Source organism: Poromitra crassiceps, assembly GCF_964638095.1.
Source record: "Poromitra crassiceps genome assembly, chromosome: 14".
Classification (NCBI taxonomy): domain Eukaryota; kingdom Metazoa; phylum Chordata; class Actinopteri; order Beryciformes; family Melamphaidae; genus Poromitra; species Poromitra crassiceps.
In genome coordinates this window covers 34,241,633-34,261,410 of record NC_139633.1, presented here as the reverse complement: position 1 = coordinate 34,261,410, position 19,778 = coordinate 34,241,633, and the positions used below count along the sequence as shown (strand labels likewise).

At 46.2% G+C, this 19,778-nt stretch overlaps 1 pseudogene across 1 annotated transcript in view; it reads right to left on the bottom strand.

Moving 5' to 3' along the window:
* Positions 1-19,778, bottom strand: part of LOC310789162 (nephrocystin-1-like) — a 63,224-nt pseudogene that overhangs the window by 10,828 nt on the left and 32,618 nt on the right. The window contains exons 9-15 of the transcript in view: positions 14,320-14,414; positions 13,083-13,211; positions 11,772-11,846; positions 10,822-10,932; positions 10,593-10,675; positions 8,505-8,581; positions 3,059-3,158 (exon numbers count right to left, since the gene is read on the bottom strand). The product of the transcript in view is annotated as a nephrocystin-1-like (transcript). The remainder of the gene's footprint in view (positions 1-3,058; positions 3,159-8,504; positions 8,582-10,592; positions 10,676-10,821; positions 10,933-11,771; positions 11,847-13,082; positions 13,212-14,319; positions 14,415-19,778) is intronic.

The following is a 19,778-nucleotide window of genomic DNA, read 5'->3' as shown; positions in this document are numbered from 1 at the left end:
GTGGTATGGCTGCTCAGCTCTTTACAGTGAGTGTGGTATGGCTGCTCAGCTCTTTACAGTGAGTGTGGTGAAGGGCTGCTCAGCTCTTTACAGTGAGTGTGGTATGGCTGCTCAGCTCTTTACAGTGAGTGTGGTATGGCTGCTCAGCTCTTTACAGTGAGTGTGGCATGGCTGCTCAGCTCTTTACAGTGAGTGTGGTATGGCTGCTCAGCTCTTTACAGTGAGTGTGGTATGGCTGCTCAGCTCTTTACAGTGAGTGTGGTATGGCTGCTCAGCTCTTTACAGTGAGTGTGGTATGGCTGCTCAGCTCTTTACAGTGAGTGTGGTATGGCTGCTCAGCTCTTTACAGTGAGTGTGGTATGGCTGCTCAGCTCTTTACAGTGAGTGTGGTATGAAGGGCTGCTCAGCTCTTTACAGTGAGTGTGGTATGAATGGCTGCTCAGCTCTTTACAGTGAGTGTGGTATGGCTGCTCAGCTCTTTACAGTGTGTGTGGTATGGCTGCTCAGCTCTTTACAGTGAGTGTGGTATGAAGGGCTGCTCAGCTCTTTACAGTGAGTGTGGTATGAAGGGCTGCTCAGATCTTTACAGTGAGTGTGGTATGAAGGGCTGCTCAGCTCTTTACAGTGAGTGTGGTATGGCTGCTCAGCTCTTTACAGTGAGTGTGGTATGAAGGGCTGCTCAGCTCTTTACAGTGAGTGTGGTATGAAGGGCTGCTCAGATCTTTACAGTGAGTGTGGTATGGCTGCTCAGCTCTTTACAGTGAGTGTGGTATGGCTGCTCAGCTCTTTACAGTGAGTGTGGTATGGCTGCTCAGCTCTTTACAGTGAGTGTGGTATGGCTGCTCAGCTCTTTACAGTGAGTGTGGTATGGCTGCTCAGCTCTTTACAGTGAGTGTGGTATGAAGGGCTGCTCAGCTCTTTACAGTGAGTGTGGTATGAAGGGCTGCTCAGCTCTTTACAGTGAGTGTGGTATGGCTGCTCAGCTCTTTACAGTGAGTGTGGTATGAAGGGCTGCTCAGATCTTTACAGTGAGTGTGGTATGAAGGGCTGCTCAGCTCTTTACAGTGAGTGTGGTATGGCTGCTCAGCTCTTTACAGTGAGTGTGGTATGAAGGGCTGCTCAGATCTTTACAGTGAGTGTGGTATGAAGGGCTGCTCAGCTCTTTACAGTGAGTGTGGTATGAAGGGCTGCTCAGATCTTTACAGTGAGTGTGGTATGGCTGCTCAGATCTTTACAGTGAGTGTGGTATGGCTGCTCAGATCTTTACAGTGAGTGTGGTATGGCTGCTCAGCTCTTTACAGTGAGTGTGGTATGAAAGGCTGCTCAGCTCTTTACAGTGAGTGTGGTATGAAGGGCTGCTCAGCTCTTTACAGTGAGTGTGGTATGGCTGCTCAGCTCTTTACAGTGAGTGTGGTATGGCTGTTGCTCAGCACAATGCATGGAGTAGTTGCATCGCTCGTGGGTCAGGCAGTCAAAGCAAGCATGAGGCGGACTTGCTTTGATTTGTAACGAACGGTGTCTGCCTGATAGCGATGTTTAACCTTGTTTAACCCCAGACTCCCAAGCTGTTTTGTCGAAGCAGTCTGTCGACCGCTGCCGACTCGCCGAGGTGGACGAAGCAGACCGGCGGCGCTTCTCGCTGTGATGTGTGATTTCCTGGTTGCGGACTTGCTGAGTAGATGCGGCCGCCTCCCCCACGTGCATCTCAACGAATGACGATGCATTTAATCGATCACGTGTTTTGAAAACGACATACTGATTGGCCTGATATCACTCAATCACTCCGCTGTCCTGTGGGTGTGTGTGTGTGTGTGTGTGAGTGAGAGAGAGAGAGAGAGAGACAGAGAGAGAGAGAGAGAGAGAGAGACAGAGAGAGACAGAGAGAGACAGCGGGCCAATGTGGACTTTTGCGAGAGGAAAATACTTGGTTAAATTCTGATGCGCTCATCAGTGCGTTGTGGCGGTGCGCCATAAATGTATTAATGAATGGGAAACACTGCTCACTGCTACTTAGCTTAGCACTACAATGGCAGTCTATGGTACTTTTGTCTACTCCAATTCAGTCGCCCAAAATCCACATTCCAACAGCACCAGAACACTCACATGTACATGTTGTGACTTGTGTACTCATCATGCGATGAAATAATAATCCAAACTTACGTGAAACGGTCATTTTCGTAGTAAATCCACACACCGAGAACTAACAAAGAGTAATTGAACAAAGAGTAACCGAAGTTACTTCCTTGTTTGCCATGAGGCGCATGCGCTGTGCTGATGACTGCACACAGCACATGTGCCTCATGACAAACGAGAAAGTAACTTTGGTCATACTCTGTTAGTTCAGTTACTCTTTGTTAGTTCTCGGTGTGGATTTACTACGAAAATTACCATTTCACGTTATTTTGGATTATTATTTCATGGCGTGGTGAATACGTGAGTGTACATGTGAGTGTTTCTGGCGCTGTTGGAATGTGTATTTTGGGCATCTGAACGGGAGTAGGCAAAAGTACCATAGACTGCCATTGTAGCGCTAAGCTAAGTAGCGGCCCACAGGTTGAGAATAGCAGATGGAAAATACATTGAAAATACATGAAACTAAGATAATAGGATGGTTAGGATATTTTTTTAAATCTTTACTATTAAAGAAAATGCTTACATTTGTCTTTTCTTTTAGCCTTAGCCACCATCTTGCCGATGATTCGCAAGGCATTCTGGGAGATTTCTCATAACCTACCTCTGAAGAAGCTCTGTTTGGTGGGCTATATAGTCCTACCACTTCACCCTAGCCCTCTGTCCCAACAAGATTGGGGACACTCTACCAGGACACGTCTCTGTCCCAACAAATATGAGGACACTCTACCAGGACATGTCTCTGTCCCAACAAGAATGGGGACACTCTACCAGGACACGTGAACGCACCAAACGAGGGTTAAGGGCTAAGTATAGGGGCAAGGGGTGTATTGGGATTGGGCCTAAGTGGATGTGAGGGTGGATCTTTCCTTGAAGGCTGAACACATCATCCACTGGGTGTGTTAAAGCTCTCCAGTGGTTCTCTCACCTGAGCTGGGTTCTGGTCCGACTTTTGGCTGATTTCAGTTTGACGATCAGCTTGGGCTGCCGCCTGGCCAGCAGCATCTGCTGCAAAACACCAGCTGGAGCTGAGAGAGGAGAGGAGGAGAAGAGAGGAGTGGAGTGGAGAGGAGGAAAGGAGGGGAGGGGAGAAGATATTAATAGAGGAGAGGAGGAGAGGAGATGAAGAGAGGTGGGGAGAGGAGGAGAGGAGATGAAGAGAGGAGAGGAGAGGAGGAGAGGACAGGAGAAGAGGGGAGAGGATAGTAGAGGAGAGGAGGAGAGGACAGGAGAAGAGGAGAGAGGAGAGGAGAGAGGGTGGGAGAGGAGAGGAGAAAGGACAGGAGAGAAGGTGAAGAGAGGTGGGGAGAGGAGGAGAGGACAGGAGAAGAGGGGAGAGAAGAGAAGAAGAGAGGTGGGGAGAGGAGGGGAGAGGATAGTAGAGGAGAGAAGCAGATGACAGGAGAAGAGAGGGGAGGAGGGGAGAGAGGAGGAGAGGAGAAAGGACAGGAGAGGAGGTGAAGAGAGGAGAGGACAGGAGAGGAGATGAAGAAAGGAGAGGACAGGAGAGGAGGGGAGAAGAGAAATGGAGACAGGAGATAAGATTTCACAAATGCACTTGCAACTTAGGTTTTTTTCTTTGTTTTTTACCTTTATTTATATGTGTAGGACTATACTGGAGATAATTTACAAGTATTTCTCATCCGATTACTCGATTATCCGCTGGAATAATCGGTAGAATGCTCGATAACTAAAATAATCAATAGCTGCAGCCTGCAGCCCTATAGGCTACTGGATGTACTGACAGCTAACCTTCTTTTTGTTTACTTTTCGTTTATACAGGGGGAGTCTCACTGAGAGCCATGCTGTCTTTTTCAGGAGCGTCCTGTTCATATTCACACACACCTTCACACCTGGAAGCTCACCAGTACAACCACAGTCTGATCTGCTGGCCACTGAGCAGCTCCACTGGAGCAGTTGGGGTTAAGGTCCTTGCTCAAGGGCACATCGGTGGTGGTAACGGGGCAAGGGCTGCCTTGTCACTTTCCCCACCCAGATTTATTCTGCCGGTCCGAAGGATTGAACCGATGACCTTCCGGTCAGAACCTTGCTTCTCTAACCTTTAGGCCACCACGGCCCCAAACGTGTCACGTGGGTTTGGCCCCTGCCACGCCCCTTTAGGAGACGAGCAGGTCCTGAGTCTATTGGAGTCAATGGGAGAAGTGATCGTGATCACAAATTACGATTCTTTCACTCCTTAGTACCCAAAGTAAATATCACATCCAGTTTGCCACATACAGTATCTTCTGAGCATTCTGACACTAAAATGGTATTTTTCAGACAGACAGATTTGGCAATAGAGCTAACGTCAGCAGGTAGTGATTAGCTAAAACTACACGTGAAGCTTGCAGATGTATTAGCTAAATCTGTGGTTGGAATCTTAGTTGTATCTTAGATACGATTAGATTGAGCTAAGACGAAGGCAGTTTTGTGTTTATATGTGTGCTATTCAGTTTTGTGTTTATATGTGTGCTATTCAGTTTTGTGTTTATATGTGTGCTATTCAGTTTTGTGTTTATATGTGCTATTCAGTTTTGTGTTTATATGTGTGCTATTCAGTTTTGTGTTTATATGTGCTATTCAGTTTTGTGTTTATGTGTGCTATTCAGTTTTGTGTTTATATGTGTGCTATTCAGTTTTGTGTTTATATGTGTGCTATTCAGTTTTGTGTTTATATGTGTGCTATTCAGTTTTGTGTTTATATGTGTGCTATTCAGTTTTGTGTTTATATGTGCTATTCAGTTTTGTGTTTATGTGTGCTATTGTTTATGTGTGCTATTCAGTTTTGTGTTTATATGTGTGCTATTCAGTTTTGTGTTTATATGTGTGCTATTCAGTTTTGTGTTTATATGTGTGCTATTCAGTTTTGTGTTTATGTGTGCTATTCAGTTTTGTGTTTATATGTGCTATTCAGTTTTGTGTTTATGTGTGCTATTGTTTATGTGTGCTATTCAGTTTTGTGTTTATATGTGTGCTATTCAGTTTTGTGTTTATATGTGTGCTATTCAGTTTTGTGTTTATATGCTATTCAGTTTTGTGTTTATGTGTGCTATTCAGTTTTGTGTTTATATGCTATTCAGTTTTGTGCTTATGTGTGCTATTCAGTTTTGTGTTTATATGTGTGCTATTCAGTTTTGTGTTTATGTGTGCTATTCAGTTTTGTGTTTATGTGTGCTATTCAGTTTTGTGTTTATATGTGTGCTATTCAGTTTTGTGTTTATATGTGTGCTATTCAGTTTTGTGTTTATATGTGTGCTATTCAGTTTTGTGTTTATGTGTGCTATTCAGTTTTGTGTTTATGTGTGCTATTCAGTTTTGTGTTTATATGTGTGCTATTCAGTTTTGTGTTTATATGTGTGCTATTCAGTTTTGTGTTTATATGTGTGCTATTCAGTTTTGTGTTTATGTGTGCTATTCAGTTTTGTGTTTATATGTGCTATTCAGTTTTGTGTTTATATGTGCTATTCAGTTTTGTGTTTATGTGTGCTATTCAGTTTTGTTTATATGTGTGCTATTCAGTTTTGTGTTTATGTGTGCTATTCAGTTTTGTGTTTATATGTGCTATTCAGTTTTGTGTTTATGTGTGCTATTGTTTATGTGTGCTATTCAGTTTTGTGTTTATATGTGTGCTATTCAGTTTTGTGTTTATATGTGTGCTATTCAGTTTTGTGTTTATATGCTATTCAGTTTTGTGTTTATGTGTGCTATTCAGTTTTGTGTTTATATGCTATTCAGTTTTGTGCTTATGTGTGCTATTCAGTTTTGTGTTTATATGTGTGCTATTCAGTTTTGTGTTTATGTGTGCTATTCAGTTTTGTGTTTATATGTGTGCTATTCAGTTTTGTGTTTATATGTGTGCTATTCAGTTTTGTGTGTATGTGTGCTATTCAGTTTTGGGAACTCATCTCTAGCTCAAGTCAACATGTTAGGTCAGTCACAACACATCCGGATGACCACGGCCATTTAGGAGATGGGAAGAGTTACCATTTCATACTATTGGTGGAGTCTGTGATGATTCATCTTCAGTGCATTAAAGCAACAGCTCACCCTAAAATCCAAAACACATATTCCCTCTCTCCTGTAGTGATATTTATCCATCTATATCATTTTGTGTTAGTTGCTTGAGTTTTGGAGATATCGGCTGCAGAGTTTCTGCCTTCTCTTCAATACAATGGAACTGGATGGCACTCGGCTTGTGCTGCTCAAAGTGCCAAAGAAATACATTTGAAACTCAACAGCAATGTCTCTTTCCAGAAATCATGACCCGGTTACTCAAGATAATCCACAGACCTTGTTATGAGCAGTTTCATGGAGGAACTATGTATGTATGTACTACACCTGCTAGCTGCTAGCTATAGTTCCTACATGAAAAAAAAAAAGTTCCTACATGAAACTGCTCACAACAAAGTATGTGCATTATTGTACTTGTAGGTAATGATGATAATGTTTGTGTATAAGTACCACACAATTACAACTACATTTTTATGATGTGTAACTTAATTTGTCATGTATTGTATCAACTGTCCAATAAACTAAACTAAAGAATGATGAGCTCTGCTGCTCCTTCTTACCTCCTCTGGTTACTGAAGCCTCCATCGCTACGTCTTTCTCATAGGGAGTGCCACCATTCACTGGCAGCTCATAGGTCCTACACACAGAGAGTAGATCAGATCAGATCAGATCAGATCATAGGTCCTACACACAGAGAGTAGATCAGATTAGATCATAGGTCCTACACACAGAGAGTAGATCAGATCAGATCATAGGTCCTACACACACAGAGTAGATCAGATCAGATCATAGGTCCTACACTCAGAGAGTAAATCAGATCATAGGTCCTACACACACACACAGAGAGTAGATCAGATCATAGGTCCTACACACACACAGAGAGTAGATCAGATCATAGGTCCTACACACACACAGAGTAGATCAGATGAGATCATAGGTCCTACACACACAGAGTAGATCAGATCAGATCATAGGTCCTACACACAGAGTAGATCAGATCAGATCAGATCATAGGTCCTACACACACAGAGTAGATCAGATCAGATCATAGGTCCTACACACAGAGAGTAGATCAGATCCGATCATAGGTCCTACACACAGAGAGTAGATCAGATCATAGGTCCTACACACACAGTAGATCAGATCAGATCATAAGGGCGGCACGGTAGAGCAGGGGTAGCGCTGTCACCTCACAGCTAGAACATCCTGGGTTCGATTCCCACCTGGGACGCTGTGAGCACTGAAGGAGTGCGTGCCTGTCTGCATGTCCTCGAGTGCCCACCGCCCGGGTGGGGTTGTCAAAAGGGCCTTTCTGTGTGGAGTTTGCATGTTCACGCCGTGCCCCCTGGGGGTTTCCTTCATATAGGAACCCCTCACCAAAACATGCAATATCCAGGTCGCTGAAGTGGTGCCTCCTCTGATCATTCGGGGCCCCTGTTCGGAGGGAGGGAGGGGAACTGGTTGGAATAGCGTGATCATCCCACGTGCTATGTCCTACCGGTGAAGGATCCCCTGTCAGGTGAAAAGAAGCGGCTGGCTAACTGCCCATGTCTCGGAGGAAGCATGGAGCCAGTTTCGGCTCTCCCCAGATCGGCAGAGGGTGGAGCAGCAACCAGGATAAATAAATTAAAATTAGCACTAATGGGGGATAAAAATGGGATACAAAAAATAGGGGGGGGGGGGGGGGGAATAATAATAATAATAAAAGCCTGGATATTTAGGTCAGTCACAACACATCCGGATGACCACGCCCATTTAGGAGATGGGAAGAGTTACCATTTCATACTATTGGTGGAGTCTGTGATGATTCATCTTCAGTGCATTAAAGCAACAGCTCACCCTAAAATCCAAAACACATATTCCCTCTCTCCTGTAGTGATATTTATCCATCTATATCATTTTGTGTTAGTTGCTTGAGTTTTGGAGATATCGGCTGCAGAGTTTCTGCCTTCTCTTCAATACAATGGAACTGGATGGCACTCGGCTTGTGCTGCTCAAAGTGCCAAAGAAATACATTTGAAACTCAACAGCAATGTCTCTTTCCAGAAATCATGACCCGGTTACTCAAGATAATCCACAGACCTTGTTATGAGCAGTTTCATGGAGGAACTATGTATGTATGTACTACACCTGCTAGCTGCTAGCTATAGTTCCTACATGAAAAAAAAAAAGTTCCTACATGAAACTGCTCACAACAAAGTATGTGCATTATTGTACTTGTAGGTAATGATGATAATGTTTGTGTATAAGTACCACACAATTACAACTACATTTTTATGATGTGTAACTTAATTTGTCATGTATTGTATCAACTGTCCAATAAACTAAACTAAAGAATGATGAGCTCTGCTGCTCCTTCTTACCTCCTCTGGTTACTGAAGCCTCCATCGCTACGTCTTTCTCATAGGGAGTGCCACCATTCACTGGCAGCTCATAGGTCCTACACACAGAGAGTAGATCAGATCAGATCAGATCAGATCATAGGTCCTACACACAGAGAGTAGATCAGATCAGATCATAGGTCCTACACACAGAGAGTAGATCAGATCAGATCATAGGTCCTACACTCAGAGAGTAAATCAGATCATAGGTCCTACACACACACAGAGAGTAGATCAGATCATAGGTCCTACACACACACAGAGAGTAGATCAGATCATAGGTCCTACACACACACAGAGTAGATCAGATCAGATCATAGGTCCTACACACACAGAGTAGATCAGATCAGATCATAGGTCCTACACACAGAGTAGATCAGATCAGATCAGATCATAGGTCCTACACACACAGAGTAGATCAGATCAGATCATAGGTCCTACACACAGAGAGTAGATCAGATCCGATCATAGGTCCTACACACAGAGAGTAGATCAGATCATAGGTCCTACACACACAGTAGATCAGATCAGATCATAAGGGCGGCACGGTAGAGCAGGGGTAGCGCTGTCACCTCACAGCTAGAACATCCTGGGTTCGATTCCCACCTGGGACGCTGTGAGCACTGAAGGAGTGCGTGCCTGTCTGCATGTCCTCGAGTGCCCACCGCCCGGGTGGGGTTGTCAAAAGGGCCTTTCTGTGTGGAGTTTGCATGTTCACGCCGTGCCCCCTGGGGGTTTCCTTCATATAGGAACCCCTCACCAAAACATGCAATATCCAGGTCGCTGAAGTGGTGCCTCCTCTGATCATTCGGGGCCCCTGTTCGGAGGGAGGGAGGGGAACTGGTTGGAATAGCGTGATCATCCCACGTGCTATGTCCTACCGGTGAAGGATCCCCTGTCAGGTGAAAAGAAGCGGCTGGCTAACTGCCCATGTCTCGGAGGAAGCATGGAGCCAGTTTCGGCTCTCCCCAGATCGGCAGAGGGTGGAGCAGCAACCAGGATAAATAAATTAAAATTAGCACTAATGGGGGATAAAAATGGGATACAAAAAATAGGGGGGGGGGGGGGTCTTGATCATAGGTGATATACACACAGAGTAGATCAGATCAGATCATAGGTCATATTCCCGAGCGCGGCACTGCTGCCGCTCACCGCTCCCCCAGGGGATGGGTCAAATGCGGAGAACAAATTTCACACACTCAGGTGTGTGACAATCAGTGGGACTTTACCTTTATATACACACAGAGTAGATCAGATCAGATCATAGGTCATATACACACAGAGTAGATCAGATCAGATCAGATGCAACTTTACTGTGTCAACAGGGTCAGTGCAGCACCAAATAGAAATAGGATACAGCAAAGAAAAAAAGATTATATAATTTAGAGCAATGCAAAGAGGGTGTATTAAATGCAACCAACAATAATCAAGTAAAATATATAAATGAACAAATATGGTGCATGTGTTTGTGTGTGTGTGTGTGTGTGTGTGTGTGTGTGTGTGTGTGTGTGTGTGTGTGTGTGTGTGTGTGTGTGTGTGTGTGTGTGTGTGCGTGCGTGCGTGCGTGCGTGCGTGTGTGTGTGTGTGTGTGTCTCAACAGCTAGAACAGACCATTTCACAGCTGGGCTACAGGTGTAAACTTGTAGTTTTCATAATTGGTAGCCTAGGTCATGTCCATAAGCTGGTTATGAGAGGCTTTCAGATGGCTGGTCTCCCAAAGAGAAGGGCCAAGCAGTTAGCGAGATATTGTTCTGCTATTATTGGCAGCCGCTCAATATGGAGGAGGCGCTGCTTTTTGTACCCATGAAGTGGATACTGACCGCTATCTTGCATTACAGTATAACTGTATATATCAACCTGCCATGTTATCATCCTGTGTGTTTCTTATGTGTATGCATTATTGTGGTTGCCATCTGGGCACTCATGTAACTGACTGACTCCCAGCATTTGACTGCACTATTACAGTTTATGTCCTTTGCATACTTGTATTTATGTGGACATAAATAAATATTTCAAATGTGTGCGTGTGCGTGTGCGTGTGTGTGTGCGTGTGTGTGTGCGTGTGTGTACCTAGCGGGGAGTGGATTTCCGGTGTCGTCGGTCAGTTTGAGGAAGGCCCAGCCACAGCTCAGGTCTCCTCTCTCTCCTGTCGACTAAAAACACACACAGTTCATCACACACCAGCGCTTCACATACACACACAAATCAGATGGACAAATTCAGCTTTTCTGTGTGCGCGCCTGTGTGTGTGTGTGTGTGTGTGTGTGTGTGTGTGTGTGTGTGTGTGTGTAAGCCTTACATTCCGTATAAAGGTAACTCCGAGTTCAAAGAGGATTCCCAGGTCAGGCGAGTTAGAGCTGCAGCGCAGAAAACAGTCTCCATCTAGGAGGGTGGGAAGGACACCGGTCATCTGGACACACACACACACGCACACACACACACACACACACACACGAGCGCACACACAAACATATTATTATTATATTGGGTTTGAGTGCAGTCTCTGTCACCTGAGGTAAAGGAAGAGAGCAGCGTGGACTGAGATGATCGTGTGGTCAACAGAAGGGCTTCTGTTGCTAAACAGCTGCTGGCTAGAACATCCTCAGGTTTGGTAATACTTTGTACTTCAATGATTTTGGTTTTATTGCAGTGTGGGATTTTCTGTCGACATCCAATTTGCCGATGCCTTCCTGCTCTCATGCCCGACTGCCGATACCGATGTATCCCACATCTTTTTATTTATTTTTGTATTAATTTAGTTTTTCTGCCTGATTTCGGGGGGAGCATCGGGTTTCTCCTGGTGCGGAATTGGCGCGTGTCTTGCCTGATTTTGTGTGAACCTAAGTTGTGCTTCAACTTAGGTTAAGTAAGTCACGCTGGCGTGCACACCCTCACACCGGGGATTACTGGCATTGAATAGCTAGTCAACCATGGAACATGTGGGCGTAATTGGGGCATCATTGTTCCGTCGTATCGGCAGGGAAGTTTCCCTGTGCATCCCTAATTAATCATACATCGATGATTATTGTACTGTTATATAGAACTAACGTGGGGCGGGAGGGGAGGGCATTGGACGCCACATGGGTGGGAGGGAGGGATGAACTTCTTTTTATTTATTTTGATTTGCTCCTAGGTGGGATTATATGATTCTTTGTGTCTGTCATTGCGATGTCTGTTGCTTTTCTTCTTCTTAAAAAAAAAAAAGATAACAAAGAAGAAGCATTTGTGTGGACTCCTGCCTCTTCATACCCTGGGAGAGAAGCTCCAGGTCTTGGGGCTCTTGGAGCTGTAGGTCGCCCTCACCGTGTGGATGTTACTCAACACCTGCAACACAAACACAGTCCCTTCACTATCAGACAGAACGTCCAAACAACATCAGCTAGAACTAGAATGACCGCACCGCAGATATATGCCTCCGCCAAACAAGTGAGCAGTCGACATCCATGTCTGTCCAGACTTGGACTTTTGAGTCAAATGTGAAGAAATTCCGTCAAGGCGTTACTGAGATATGGCGTTAACGAGCTCGAAAATGGCGTTCGTGAGTTCACAGTGACCTTGACCTTTGAGGACCAATATGTAATCAGTTCATCCTTGAGTCAAAGTGACGTTTGAGGCAAATGTGATGAAATTCATTCAAGGCCTTCCTGAGATATCGCGTTAACAAGCTCAAAAATGGCATTCGTGACAGAGACAGTGACCTTCAACTTCAACCTTTGACCACCAAAAGGTAATCAGTTCATCCTTGATTCAAAGTGGACGTTTGAGCCAAATTTGATGAAATTCCGTCAAGGCGTTCCTGAGATATCGTGTTAAGGAACATCGGAGGGACGTACGGACGGGCAACATGAAACCATAATGCCTCTGGCTCGGCTAACGCTGGCGGAGCCATAATAAAAATGTAGGCCTACGACTAATGATTATTATCAATTAATTACTGTTTCAATTAAACATTTAGTCTACAAAATCTTTAAAAAAAAAAGAACATCACAAAAGAGCCCAAAAGTGACTATTCAAATATGTTACTTAGACTGACCAAAAACCAAAGTATTAATTTTATAATATGAAAATCTTTTCATTTGTGAAGCTGTAACCAGGAAATGTTTGGTATTTTTCCTTGATAAATGAGTAAGTAATTGATGATCAACATTGTAATAAATTAATTTGCTGTCATTTGACAGCACTAATAGTAATAATAATTTGTATATTGCTAGTCCACAACCCAAAGATATTCAGTGTACTGTCATAAATTAAATTAATTATTATTATTATGTCATTCTTTTTCCCCACCTCCCTCTCTTCCGTCTGGCCCCTGTCCCTCCCACACTCTCCCTCCCTCCCCTCTGTTTCCATAGATCCCTGATCGATGTGTTAATTGTTACTTGTATCTGTTGCCTGTTGTTATCTTGTTTTCTATGTACTCATACTGTGTCAGCGTCTTTGGGTCACTGAAAAGTGCTTTATAAATTAAATTAATTATTATTATGATGATGATGATGATGATGATGATTATTATTATTATGATTATTATTATGTCTAGCAGAATACACACTTAAGCCCCACCTGAGTTCCATCGAAGGCACAGAGGCGAATGTGTCTGCTGAGGACCTGAACTCCAACACCAGGAGTGGGAATCCTCCTGCAGCTCCACAGGGTGAAACAAACACTCGTCCTGACCTGACGAGAATGAACCTACAGGAGAGGAGAGAGGAGGAGAGAAAGGAAGAGAGGAGAACAGAGGAGAGGAGAGGAGAGGAGAAGGGAAGAGAGGAGAGGAGAGAGGAGGAGAGGAGAAGGGAAGATAGGAGATGAGAAGTGAAGAGAGGAGAGGGGAGGAGGGGATAGGAGGAGAAGAGAGGAAAGGAGAGGAGAGGGGTGAGGAGAGAGGAGAGTTGAGAGGAGTGGAGAGGACAGAAGAGGAGAGGAAACAGAAGCATTAATTAATGACTAGAGGCTTTTAGCCTGGTAAACTGAACTCACATTACATTTCGTTCTACCAGACCGTCTGGCCTCAAGCCCTGCGAGGGCTTTCTGCAGAAACTGCAAAGCGTACGAGCCAATCAGCGACCAGCCTCGTAGTTGATATCGTAACTGGCCAATCAGGAACGCTGCTGAAAAAACAGTAATGGCTGCCTCCGTGCCTGTCCACCTCGAGTAGTAATGTCAACATTCATCGAGTTTAAGCAGCCATAAAGTGCAGTTATTGCTGAAATAGACTCAATAACAACAATTAAACAAGTACAGGAGTTTACATCAGCGGGGTTTCTCGGCGGAAAAGATGGTTTCCCCGTTCTCTGAAATGTGAGTTGACGTGACCGGCTGGTTTACCAGGCTAAGAGGCTTTGCCCTGGTCCATTAAAACACACAGACAAACAAATACCAATTCTCTCAGGCTGATGACTAATAAGACTCTGAGACAGACAGCTGATACTTTTAGCTTTCCGATGTAGAGCGGACGTCTGCACCAACACTTCCACTTCCATCGTTGTTTCCAGTCTGACAATGTCTCAAATGCAGTTATCTGTTTATAGAGATGAGCCACAATGACGTCTGGACCTAAAACACCTACAAAAAGTATCGATCAATCAACTCCAACTCAATTCTCTCAGAGGAAGTCTTGGTGCACCTGTGTTACGTCCTGCCTTTTAGACACAAAAGGGCTGCTGTGAAAAAGGCCTATTCTCTCAGAGGAAGTCTTGGTTCGGACAACCGACATACCGGTCGTCTGGCCCAGACTCGTATTAGTCGTCAGACTGAGAGACTCTGAGATCCACACATACAGACAAACACACTGTCTCACCTTGCCAGTGTCTGGGTCCAGGAAGAGGTCTCTAAAGGAGAGCTGTGATTGGCTGAGCTCAGGCTGAAGGTAATGACTTCCTCTGTACGTCAGCCCTACAGAAGAAATGTTTATATCAGTTAGTAAAACAAAACAAATGATGGTCTCTGATGGTCAAGGATCCCACTTGAACTTTTACTCATGCTTCTCTGCACCCACACCAAAGAGCACCTGTTTCAGTGATTTGACCAAGGACCCACGCAGCGCTTCCTCATCCCTTCTCTCAATTAAAAATGGTCTTTTACAGCAAGGTTTATTTTGCACAAAATCATAAAAAAAAAAGATTCTCATGTTGTAATAATAAAAAAAGAAATGCCTCTTAATGTGTTGTAATTTTTTCGCTGTGGTATCGAAAATGGTATCAAGTATCGATATGTTCTTGGGTATTGATATGGAAGTTGAAATTCTAGTATTGTGACAACCCTATATAACATCAACTACATTTGACCAGTTAACGGCATGCTGCTTGATAAAAAGAAAGAAAAAAGGCAGCAGATTCCACCTGCTAGTTTGTTCCAATGCAAATTGACTGCAGGCGCACTTATTGTTTATTGTTTATTTCAGATCCCCATTAGTCACTGCCTCAGCAGCCACTATTCTTCCTGTGGTCAAACACATCAGTTACAGTAATTAAAAAGTAAAAAAAAAAGTACACCAATAAAGTACTCAATACATACATACATACATACATACATACATACATGTGAGGTCTCCAGACCATATTTCAAGCTGAAGGCCACTCATGCATAATCCGATCATCCCCTGACGACAGTCAAGTCCTAGCATAACGTGGTCAGTCAAAGTCCTAGTATGACGTCAAACATGACGTCAGTTAATCCTCATATATATAGCAAGGGTTCTACGTCACCTCTCTCTCTCCGGCCGATCATAGCAGCAGCAGCTTCACGGCAGTCCATCTCCCTCGAAGCCGTCCTCCGAAGCGTTGTTTTGCTCAACGCTCCCCACTCCTGGTATGTCGGATCCAGAGCCAGAACAGTCCATGGGCAGCGACGACAGCTCAGATACCCTGTTCCGGGTCGGCACGGAGCGCATTGGCCTTCCGAGACGGCCGGGCCGCAGGCTGCCAACGCGGGGCGCTCCACTGCGAGGGGCCGCCGCGAGACGCCATGTTCTACGCTGTCTTGCACGTCGTCAATCTTTCCTTGCTATCTCCATTAACGGAGCAAATCGGCTCAAGCAAAGCGGCCATTTCCCTCCAGCCAGGAGTCCGCCCCAAGTCAACAACAGACCTTCAGACTGACAATCAGTGACCAACATTTTCGTTCAGCAAGCAGCATGTCCAGGCGTCCAAGCATTCAGGCTTCCGCACCGCGATCATCGCGTCCCCAGGCTCTACCAAGGACGGGGTTGACGACCACAGCACACCGAGCATACCCCGGAGGACCAGCCACCCGCGGACGCGAATGGACCCATGAGGAAAGTATCATTACTTCAGTATTTAAACGGGCAATCTACCAGTCCAGTAAAATTCAGACGTATTCATCTATTTAATACTCCGTCCGCCCGCAACGGCCCGCCTCACCAAACAGAAATACTGTCTTACATTGCTCTGAAAACACCACATGTACCGTAGGTGTCCCTCGTGCTTTGACTAAATAAAGCGAGGCTGACTGACTAGTCATTCGGCCTGTGATCTGACCATTCTACCCAGTGGGCATCTCAGCCTGCCATTTCCGACGCCTAAGCGGAAATCAGTGTTGCCAGATGGCAAATGTTGAATTATCGTACCAGAGGGTCAAAATTATCGTTTTTGGAGTGAAACTATCGTATTGATCATTGATCGTACATCGTACAGAGGTCGAAATTATCGTACACATACGATAATTATCGTACGTCTGGCAACGCTGGCGGAAATCGCTTTCTGGCAAATGGCCAGCGGGAGTCACAACTTAATAATAATAATAATAATAATAATAATAATAATAACCACGCAAGGGGCCATTCTAACACCCCTGGCCCATGGAGCTTGTCTGAGCATCAGCTAGAATGAGTGTTACTGCACAATTTTCAGACCGAACCCAGACGGCCCAGGGAAATGCTGACGTCTTTTCCGTGTCAAGCTACCCGGTCTTAATACACCACTTCCTGTGCTCAACGAATTTCAAAGTAAAATGCCTCTGGCATTTCTTCAGAAGCAGAATCAGAATTACTTTAATGATCCCCGAGGGGAAATTGGGACAAGTTACAGTAGCTCGCTCACAGAACACACAGCTTAAAATAAAATAAACAGTAGTAAATGCAATGCAAATGCAGTAGTAAGCAATAAGCAGAAAAAACACAACATAGCATAGAATAACTAGTAAATGCGCTAGAAGCAAAAATAAGTGGAATGTAAGTAGCAAAAATACAAAATACGTCAGGCAAGTATACATTCCGTGTCAATTATCATTATTGCACCCTGGACCATATTAAGTCGGCTTGCCCTATACGTTACACGTGGCTCAGCCAGGCACAGTTAACCTATCGGCTGGCTCAGTCTCAGGGAGACTGAGCGTCTCCGAGGTGCTCTTTTAAGAGAGGCATTAAATAGACCAATGGCCACAGGCAGGAATGATTCCCCGGGCCTCTCCGTACTGCATCTAGGCGGAATCAGTCTCTCACTGAACGTACTCCTGTGTTCGACTAGCACGCCGTGGAGTGGGTGCGAGTCATCGTTCATGGTGGAACGTAGCCTGGACAACGTTCTCTTCTCTGACACCGCAGTCAGAGAGCCCAGATCCAGCCCCACAATGTCCCTGGCCTTATGGATCAGTTGCTGAGTCGTTGGCATCCGCTGCCTTCAGCCTGCTGCCCCAGCACACAATAGCATACAGGAAGGCACTAGCCACTACCGACTCATAGAACATCCTCAGCATGGTCCGGCAGACGTTGAAGGACCTCAGCCGTCTCAGAAAGTAGAGACGGCTTTGCCCCTTCTTAACCATAAACAATACCAAAGCTAAAATAATTGATACAGTGTCACGCTAGTCAGGTAACAAGAGGCTGCGAACCCCATCGCTACATGTGGCCAACCATAACATATCACTGCGAGTTGCAACTAGCAGTCCATGGTGCACTTGCAAGGCGGTGAAACCATCGCTTTCTCTCACTTGTTTATTAACCAGTTTCTTTATATCTCATGCATTAAGCACTACATTTCAGCTGTTGCCGCCAGAATGAACCGTTCGCCCCATGGACCTTTCAGTCTGCCCAGAGTGCCCGAGAGGCTACGGCACCCCAGCTTCAGCGCTTCTCCAAGCCGCTCGTCACCACATGACAAGATCCTGGTTCGTCCTGCACCTCAAGCGGACGCTCCAGAAGTGCAACCTCCCGACGAAGAACTTCTCCAGCCACTCCTTCAGGATCGGAACCGCACCTCAGCCGCCGTGCAAGGAGTGTCCTCCGCCTCCCTCCAGCAAACGGGCCGCTGGTCTTCATCAGCATTCTCCAGCTACATCCGCCCGGAGCGGGTGGCCATACCGGCGGCCCAAAGGACCCTCCTCCCTTCATCGGCAAGCATGGCAACGAACAGTGTCCTGGACGTCCGTGCCAAATAATGTCTCGGTGGTGGCTCCCCGAAAAGCACGGCGCCCAGTAAGGCGCAGTAAATCTCCCGGTTATTTTTTGGGGGAAAGAGAGAGAGCCAGAGAAAGTCAGGGTCAGTCAGAAGGCCAAGTCGGGGGGCCAAGAAGGGGGGGGAAAGAGAGAGAGCCAGAGAAAGTCAGGGTCAGTCAGAAGGCCAAGTCAGGGGGCCAAGAAGGCCAAGTTAAAATGGTGAGGCGCCAAGGCGGCCAAGTCGGCCAAGCTGGGAAGCACCTTAAGTCAGGTAAGGCGCCATGGCGGCCAGGAAGGCCAAGCCGGGAAGCGCCTTAAGTCAGGTAAGGCGCCATGGCGGCCAGGAAGGCCAAGCCGGGAAGCACCTTAAGTCAGGTAAGGCGCCATGGCGGCCAGGAAGGCCAAGCCGGGAAGCGCCTTAAGTCAGGTAAGGCGCCATGGCGGCCAGGAAGGCCAAGCCGGGAAGCGCCTTAAGTCAGGTAAGGCGCCATGGCGGCCAGAAAGAGCCAAGCCGGGAAGCGCCTTAAGTCAGGTAAGGCGCCATGGCGGCCAGAAAGAGCCAAGCCGGGAAGCGCCTTAAGTCAGGTAAGCCCGACCGAGTTGGGAGCGCCAGCCGCAAATAGCTGTAAGTTGCAAAAAAGGTCGAAGGCCGGAAAAGTACAATCGCGAGGCGCCAAGGCGGCCAGGTAGGCCAAGCTGGGAAGCACTATCGCGAGGTCCCCGACCGAGTTGGGAGCGCCAGCCGCAAATAGCTGTAAGTCGCTAAAAAGGTCGAAGGCCGGAAAAGTACAATTTTTGGGGGGGAGGGATAGAGAAAGAGAGAGCCGGAGAAAGTCAGGGTAGTCGCGCCAAGGCAGCCAAGTAGGCCAAGCCGGGAAGCGCCAAGCTAAACATCAATGTACCAAGATCGAAGGCCCGACCGAGTTGGGAGCGCCAGCCGCAAATAGCTGTAAGTCGCTAAAAAGGTCGAAGGCCGGAAAAGTACAATCGCGAAGCGCCAAGGCGGCCAGGTAGGCCAAGCTGGGAAGCGCTATCGCGAGGTGCCCGACCGAGTTGGGAGCGCCAGCCGCAAATAGCCGTAAGTCGCAAAAAAGGTCGAAGGCAGGATAAGCACGTACCAAGTAAACATTAATGTATCAAGATCGAAGGCCCGACCGAGTTGGGAGCGCCAGCCGCAAATAGCTGTAAGTCGCTAAAAGGTCGAAGGCCAGAAAAGTACAATCAACTACTGGCGCCTGCAGATCTCAATTAACCTCCGGTAATCACATCTTCCTTTTGGGGGATCTCCTAGCCTATGCAGGTGCCCTCCTCTTGCCTCAAGAGCAGCGCCACTGGCCAATGGAGTCAAGCGCCAAAGTATTTGCCATGCATGCCGATTGCTAAATAAAGTTTGTCTAATCCTACCAACTGGCCTCTCATGATTGAAGTGAGGTCTCCAGACCATATTTCAAGCTGAAGGCCACTCATGCATAATCCGATCATCCCCTGACGACAGTCAAGTCCTAGCATAACGTGGTCAGTCAAAGTCCTAGTATGACGTCTGCTATGACGTCAAACATGACGTCAGTTAATCCTCATATATATAGCAAGGGTTCTACGTCACCTCTCTCTCTCCGGCCGATCATAGCAGCAGCAGCTTCACGGCAGTCCATCTCCCTCGAAGCCGTCCTCCGAAGCGTTGTTTTGCCCCACCCACCTCCCCAGTCCGCCACCAACGAGTCTTGACTCCTGATCCCCCACGGGGGGGGGATCTCCTAGCCTATGCAGGTGCCCTCCTCTTGCCTCAAGAGCAGCGCCACTGGCCAATGGAGTCAAGCGCCAAAGTATTTGCCATGCATGCCGATTGCTAAATAAAGTTTGTCTAA